Below are 9,016 nucleotides of genomic sequence, written 5' to 3' on the forward strand. Positions count from 1 at the left end.
AGAGAGAGAGAATATCCACAAGAACAAGAGGAATGGGAACCATATTGGTGAACGTAGATAGGTATAGTCATTTTTGGAAACTAGGTTTTTTTAAAAAATGAAAGATAAGTTACTGTATAATTTATAAATACCCCAAATAAACTCATAGCCACCAGATACACCTCTGTTCGTTGATGGTGAATGGGTAGAGAGAATATGGTTTATGAAATGTTGCATAGAGAAAAATAATTCACTACATGATTTACATAGAGGTTTAAAAACTTTGAAGGTAAAACATGTATTAGACTAGCAAGTAAAATAGTCAAGGAGCAGAAGAAAAGGAGAATTCTGGGTAAAGGGAAAGCTTCAGCATTTAGATGAATAAAAAGGAATATCTAAAAAGAAAGAAAAAAAGCATAATGAATATAGTTAACTCTTGTGTAATTATGAACTAAATACTTAAAATTATGCCACACAAATAATTAATTTCAAATGACATGAAAGACTTCTATAAGCTCATTAAAAATACACTTCTATTTGTCCTACTTCTCTGCCCAAGCCATACCTGGTAACCAGTTTCATGGCGCACTCATTACAAATGTCAAATATGAAAATCAGGGAGTGCACTGTAGCTTGGCGAAAGAGTGCTTGCCTAGCATGATCAATGGTAGAAAATGTCACACACACACACACACACACACACACACACACATACACACACACACAGGCACACACACACACACACACACACACACACACACACACACACATACACACTTACAAATCACAGATACCCAGAGACTCACAGACACACACAGATCTCAAACACACAGAAATATATGTATGAATACATTAACAGATACACACAAACACAGACATTCATAGATAACAGACACAGAGAGATGTGTGTATGGCACCCACATTTCTTCTTGTAACTCATTTGATTTTCTTGCAATCAGATTATTCTCCCAGGTAAATTTTGATTTCTCATCTGAAAGATATTTCTTTGAGTACATGTAATATGTACCATCTAGCTTATTATTTTATATCTTTTCACATAAAGTCACAGGCCCTTAATTTTATCAGGTTTTCTTGCTTTGACTGAATCAGGGCTTGCTAGGTTTTCTAATAAGAAGCAAATTTTGACAATGAGTGTCCCTCTTTTTTAATCTCCTGAGCTGGAGTTTAATTTCCTTTGTGGTAAATAGGCAAGAAAAACAAATAGTCTCTGAGAAGATAAATGCACGACCTGCTTTTTTCCTTTGGGGAGAACTATATCTCCTTACATGAGATTTGGAGTTAGAAATATCATTAGCCCTTAACGTACATTGTCAGGCACATGGGCCATGCCCCCATGGAAATGCTGTCAAGAGTGTCAAATAACAAAACTATACTTTTTCTCATATTTTTCTTAAAGTCTCAGTTATTATATCTTGGCCTATAAATGAGTCACAAGCTACATGGGCTGCATTCAAACCCTTCCTCATATTAATTTTGCCATTCAGGATGAACTTGGATGGTGACACACTAAGAACTATATTGTATTGTGCTTTTGTAATACAATAATGACAAAACATTGCTAGTCCAATCTGATGAGTGGACATTAAACTCCCCTTATTAAGTTTGGAAAAACATTGATACGATGGATGAGATCCATTCTTAGATACAGTATTATGTATGAGACAAAGGCTCTGTTCAGACACACTAAACTGAATATATTGCACAACAGCACTGTTATTACCATAATTTTTCTGTCCATATACATGCCATCTTAATTTTTACTACATCTATTTATGTATTCATATGTATATGTGTGTATGTATGTATTTGCCTATGTATGATATATGCCGTAGTGTACATGTAGAAATCACAGGATAACTTGCATTCTATCATGTGGTTCCTTGGCATTGAATTTGGGCTTTTGGGTTTAGCAGTAAATTCCATTGTATATAACTTTCTGTAATATATTTTTAAAAGAAACAGCAATGCTAGGATTGGTTTCTATCAGTGTTTATATTTAATAATGATTCTCTTAAATGAACCTAGATGATTCCGTGAAGTTTCAGAGTGTGTTGTGAGAAATTTAAGAGCAAAAAACTTAATGAATACTATTCAGTCAAAAGGTAAAAATTGATATATCACAGAATCATGTCCCTGCCAATTCCAATGACTTTAAGTTTTATTTATATTAAAACTAAATATATCATCTTAGATACTTAAAAAAACTCAGACCACTCTTTTCTTTAGGCCATTTTCAGGTTTTGTACAGCGAACCCTATGTTCTTTTCTGGTTACAACTTTTCCGGTCTGATGATAACCTTACTACTAGGAACATCCCAAATGGTCATGCTTGGTGCTGAATCCTTCAACTACTTCATTTCATAAATGAATTATCCTTTATGTTCCCTAACTACATCTCGTGATCAACCCTTCTCACATAATTTTGCTGCACTAACCTCTTGCACTTATTTTTAGTGCTTTTGTTATTGCTCAAGAGAGGATCTTACTAAGTACCCAAGGCCTATCTCATAAGATCACCCTGTGCCAGCCTCCTGTGTGCCAGGATTCCAGGCTTGTGTCTCCATACCTGGTCAATGCTAAGCTTTGAGTGCATTTTGCTTAATTGAAGAATTTTTCATATGGCACATTTTATTTACTCACCATGTTAGAAATTAACTTCGTCTCCCAAAATCAACATTTTCTATCGTTGTGTTGACTTTGAAATATTTCGCTGCATTAATCAGACATGCATTTTCTTCATTTTCCCCATTTTTCATGACATCTCTTCTTTCTTTTTCTCCAGCATTTAAATGTCCCTCTGTGGAATGCTACTTGTCCTACAAGCTTCACTCAAATAAGTACTCCAATTTTCTCCTTCATATATTTCTTCTGCTCCCTGTGGTTTATCTTGGCCTGTATCAGCCTCTACACTCATGATGATTCTTATAGTATTTTCAGCTACTAAGTCGCAAAGATTAATGAATGGATCATGTATGGTATGAATTTATGCTCACAAATATGTTTAATATGACAGTATTGTTATAGAATTGTCTTAGTATAAATAAATATTTTGATAATACAATTATATATAATACCATATATGAAATCATGGGGTTTGGGGAAACATAAACCCTTAGAACAAAGTATCCATTAACACTTCATGAAGAAACAGTTTTGAAGAAATGATTGCATACAGTTTCCTCCATTAGAGCACAATTGTCTATAAATATTGGAATACTATTTTCAACAAAACTTTAGTCTTGTATCCATAATATGAAGGAGAGATAAACATGTGTTCTGTTTATATCACAAGAGGCAGATGAGAAAAATACTTGTGAGAGCAGGTGATGTTTATCCCCTTAGAAGTCGAAACCCCATGTGTGGGAGATTGGTTATTAACCAGCTGAAAAACATCCTTGAACAAATTCTTAGGAGATATAAATGTGAGCCAAAACAGAAAGTAAGGCCTTTGGAGACTTGGGATAGATTCGTCTGTTTGTTGCTCCACCTCGAGATGCTCCTAGAGAGAACCGCTCGAGGGAAGGCTTCGGGGCTCCGAACTCTGGCTGAGGTTCCGGGGTCTGGTTGCTCCTGGTTCCAGCAGAAGAAATCCTACTGATTACATCAGGAGAGTTGTTCCTCAGAAATGATAACTGATATCCTTATGGTTTCATTGTTGTATTCTTTAAACTTCTTTTCCTATTGTTTAGGTTAGCCAGGCTATAAATGAGGTACTCTTGGTTAATAAGTTCATAATAAAATATGTTTATTTCTTAAGAAAATTGAGCCTGCAATAATATTTTATGTTTGTACTCTATTTTTGGCTATTTACTAGCATGTTTATGGAAAATGATGCTTCAATTCTCCTGTTTATCTTAAAAACGTTAGATAAATAAATATTACAGAACAGCCAGATTCTTTATTATCCTTTGATAAATATATCCTATGGTTCATTGCATACTATGTCTATAACTTTCACAGCAAGCGAGTAGCTTAGTGCACAGGTGCTTACTGCTTAAGCCTGGTGCCTTGGGCATGATCTCCAGAACTCATGAAAAGGAGAATTGATTCCCACAAACCCACTGACCCCCACAAAAACACATGGAATACATATGCCCATATTCACATAAACACACACAATATTAATCAAATAAATTTACAATTAGATTTCTAATAATCATAAAAAAGAAATGCTCACAATTTAAAAAGTGTATGCAAAGCAAAATTAGAGAAATGTAAAATTTTTCAAAAACCTCCTGTTTTGAAATCTACTGGTTGTTGGAGAATAGCCTCATTCTTGCGGATTGTTGGTGAACATAAAAACTGTGTGACCTATTCATCCTACCATCTGGGAACAACCATTAGAACTCAAAAATCACACATTGTGTACATAATTAAGTATTGAGTGTAATAGTTAATTCATATGATGCTTCTTATGAAAATACTTAAATTGACAGAGAGCATATAGATACATAAAAATGATACTTGTTAAAATGTTTACACATTTCCATATTGCACTTAAAAACACAGCTTCTGTTTATTCACTTTTTTCAATAATTCAAAATTTATCTTTCATGTAACCAATAAATTGGCTATGTAATTTATGTTATGTATATTTAACATACTAACAATATTTAATGAGATAGTCTTTGCTATATTAATGTGTAATATATGTTATTTACTATATATGAACTACTTAAGATGATCTGTTATTGAAACTTACTTCTCAAAGAGTAGCTGATTGGATGTGGCCTTTCGTGTTCTCACTTCTCTGGTGGAATTATTGTACAGCTCATGAGTGTTCTTCTGGGCCATGTATCTGAAGACTCTATAATGCTGTCCGTGTCTGAACAGAGGGTTTAGAAGAGAACAAGTTTCCCAGTTTTGGTCCATAAGAAACGAGCAACTGTTGTTAGTGAGGCGCCTTCAATTTAGGTAAAAGTAGACAGGTACGGGTGTTACTATATAGGCATCTGCGCTAGCCCACCTTTAGGGAGAGCTAGCCAGCATACTATGGCTCTGTCTTTCTCGGTCTCTCTGTGTCTCTCTTTTTCTAGATAGGTGGGGAGGTGGGGAAGGGGGTGAGAGTGTTGCTATTTTGCTGTTATTTTGATTTTGTGTTTGAAGGCATTATTATTTACTTGACTGATGCTTTGGTGTCATGAGACAAACACAGCAAGGGTGTGATATATGAAACGTAATCTAGGCTCGAACATGAATTTCATTTTGCCAGAAACAAGAGATACACCCCCAAATTATCATGGAGGTTTTCAAACAATATGATAAAATCTTGAATTTTTTAATCTTTCATAAAGATATGAGCATGGCAATTTTATCATCTCCTTTCTTACCACCAATATTAGAAAGCACATGGCTCAGAATGAGTTCCACAACAACGTCCACAGATTCCAATAAACTGCTGTAGTCGGCTTCTCTGGAAAGATCTTTTAAATTACCCCAAATGAGTCGTGGTGTAGTTTCCTTCATTCTCTTAATAGGAGAGTCTTTTATGACAGCACTCTTACTGAAGACATTGCCGTCAAGAAGAATATTTAATCTTGAACTACCTCTCAATTAATTGTGCTGGGAATAAATTGACAGTGAATTTATTTGTGAAATGACACCTCAAAGGTCTCCAGTCACAGTGGGAACAGTCCACTAACACACAGTGTCACAGCCAGCCCACGTGTTTAGATGTGAATTCCAGCATCATTCGGTACTTATTCTTTCCAGTGTCACATCTTGGAGAGAAATTGCTCAATTATATTTCCATCAGCTAGATTAAAATTTCAAATTAAGCTGCATATTCTGTATATATCTAATTTAAGGATGCAATAGATAGAAGCTCTTGTTAATGTAACACCTGCACCATTCTCTCTATTTTGTAAGGCGTGGGTAGTCAAATTTGGATTTCTTATATTCAAGCTTTACCTGTATGGTTGGGAAATTTTATCATTTACAAAATCACTTCAAAGATTCATAAAATATCAAATGAAACAAAATTATATGTAGCATCTATTTCTTAAAAAGCTCAAAACATTTCCAGTCAAATATACCCATAATCCTCCTTCTTCTGAATAAAAGACCTTTAAGCACACCTCTCTTTTTGCCCTGAAGAAATGACAAAATTATTTACCATGAAACAAATGTCAAGGGAAATTGTCCCAGATTTCTAACTGCATAATTTCCATTTTCACCCCATCGAAATGAAGCACTTGACAGTCAGGTTCAGCTAATCGGTGGTGACATTGTACATACGAATTCACTGTCTCAACTGAGCTCTTTTGTCTTCAGCTAAAAAATCAGACGAAAACTTAATAACAGCTTCTCTCCTTTTTCTCTTTTTTCTGGCTTTCTGTCAACCACAGCAGGAGCAGGAGAAGGAAGGAGAGAAAGAGGAAAGTCGATCGTTCATGAGGAGCTGAGGTCTACAGAGGACCAGACAATATTGTCAGAGTTACTACAGAATAATTATTCAAAATAATAGCAATTACCTATAGTTTTATTCAAGCTTTTAGAAAAGCAGAAGAGATGTTTGCAATTAGAAAACAAAATATGTTGTATCGTATGCTTTTATCTGAAATAAAAGCAGATTATTTGGGGAGAAGCTCTGTTTCTGTCCTAGAAGTGTCTTTGCCAACATTTATCTCAGGAAGTCATAGACTTGATTGGAAATGCAGCTTTAACTACCCTTGGAGCTTGGTGTGGGCAAACATTGCAAGGAAAGGGTGGTGAGGCCAGCAGAAAGCAACTATGCAGGTGAGAGGGGCTGATAGAAATGAAACATCAGTTATTTTCATCTGTCCCTCATAATAGTCGGTTAAATTGTAAACATTCATTAAAAAATGAAGTTAATCCTAAACACATATGTGTAAAATGATTATTAATGAAAATAGGTATGAATTTGAAAGAAAGCAAGGAGTGGTGTGTGTGAGGTTTTAGAGTGAGGTAGGGAGGGGAATGATGTAATTATACCCTCACAAATAAAAGAAAGAAAAACAAAAACAAAACCATAAAGATATTCTCGTGGACATATTCAAAGAAAATTTGTATAGAAAAGTATCTTATTTTAAATAAGCTTCTTAGAAACATAGAAAAGGACATTTGAAAGGAGAGACTGTATGTTCAAGGTGTTTTGTGTTCCATGAGAAGAAAAGCAACAATGCCACAGGAAGAGCTTGGAATAACTAATAGGCAGTACAACAATTGTCTACACTAACTCTTTGCGTATCGTGTTAATAAGAAAGACATATAACAACTACCATATACTAGACTTAGATAATAATTGTGATTTCAATAAAGAATCCTCACCAGTGTGTACAATACACAATAGAATTTTACACAGCAATAAATAAATTTCATGAGAAAATTGAAATTATGAAATGGACGTAAGCAAAAAATATATTAAGTAAACTAACCTAGATACAGAACGAATGCAGGCCCTAGCTTCTAGTCGTAAAATATGTGTATTGATGTAGGTACAAATGTGGGTGGAAGTTAAAACTAGAAAAAGGGAAAATATTTTAGAGGAACAAGGAGAGAATACTAGACTATAGGTTACATGCAGGTAGGAAGAAGAATACTGAGACGGCAGTAAAGTTAGGAGAAGGGCAAGGAGATTCACAGGGGACAAGTTGGACGAGGATAAACTAATAATAAAATCTCTGTAAGAAAATGTGTTATGTTAATTAAAATATAAGTCTGAAACATGTAAGGACCTTCAAGCCCTTAAGACTCAGAAAAGCCATAGAGGGAAAATTAGTAGGTCACACGTGATGGCACAGGGCATGACTTGTCTCTGTAAATTAAAATACAACTGCATTATATACTGCTCTTCCCTCTCTCCCTCCAGCCCTCCTCCTGATCTCACTCTCTTTCAGAGTCATGGCTTCTTTTTGTATTGTTATTGTAATTGTTTTAAATACAACCTGCTGAGTCCAGTTAAGCTTTTTTATGTTTGTTTTTGTTTTTGTTTTGTTGATTTAAAGATTGGCTACTCAGGTTTGGATAATTAATTAATAGGCTCAGCCTCCCAACAGAAGACTAATTTTCCTTGTCGGCATTTTGTTGTTGCCTGGAGCACTTGGTCTTGGGGTGGGGAAATTTCTCCTTCATATATTAGTATGCCTGTTGATGTGGTTTTTACTCAGGCCTTACTTAGGTAGTATCTTGTTGAGGTAGCTTGAGAATAGCTTCTCTGACATTTCCAAAACAAATGCGACCTTGACGTAAACATCCTTATTTTATGGCCCCTACAATCTTTCTGCCCTCCCTTGTGTGATGTTCCTTGAGCCATAGGTGCAGGAGTTGTGCTGTAGATGTACCCCTTAGGTACACATCAGGATCAGTTGTGTATTTCCCTACATTTGACCAATTTTAGTTTTCTGCAGTGAACTCTGTTGCAAAGAGAATCTTCATTGATGAATGAGAGCTACACATATCTGTGCTTATAATGGTAACTATTTACACGGCAGTTAGGAATCCTATTGGTATAGGAAAGTAGCAGTGACAGTCTCTCCACTAAGATCCAGTACCTCACAAGCACAGGTGTTCTGGCTAAGTTACTAGTCATGATTTTCCACCTATTGAAGAGGCCTAAAGCCTGATTAGACAGCTATTGGACACCAACAGTATATAGTGAACTTATTTTGCCATGATGTTGGGGTTGTGTTTCCTAGACTTTGTGGCTAGGTGACACTATTGGGTGTTCCCTGCCATTGGCAGTCTGCATTGATCCCTTCTGGTACTAAACTTAGTTCTCAAGGAGGAGACTCCCAGCTCAAATACAGCTCTGGTATCTGAAGCGCATGCTTGTCTTGTTTGATTTTGGTTCAATGTTTTGAATATTTCTCCATTCAGGATGATATTGGCTGGAGGATTCCCACATAGTGTATTTATTATATTTTATCCCTATTTTCTCCAGAACTTTGGCATGAGTACATACTGGATTTTCTCAAATTCCTTTTCAACACCTATCAATATTATCCTGTTGTCTGTCTATAATCTGTCAATGAGGTAGTTTGAATTTATTGATTTA

Source organism: Acomys russatus, chromosome 20 (genome assembly GCF_903995435.1).
Source record: "Acomys russatus chromosome 20, mAcoRus1.1, whole genome shotgun sequence".
Taxonomy (NCBI): Eukaryota; Metazoa; Chordata; class Mammalia; order Rodentia; family Muridae; genus Acomys; species Acomys russatus.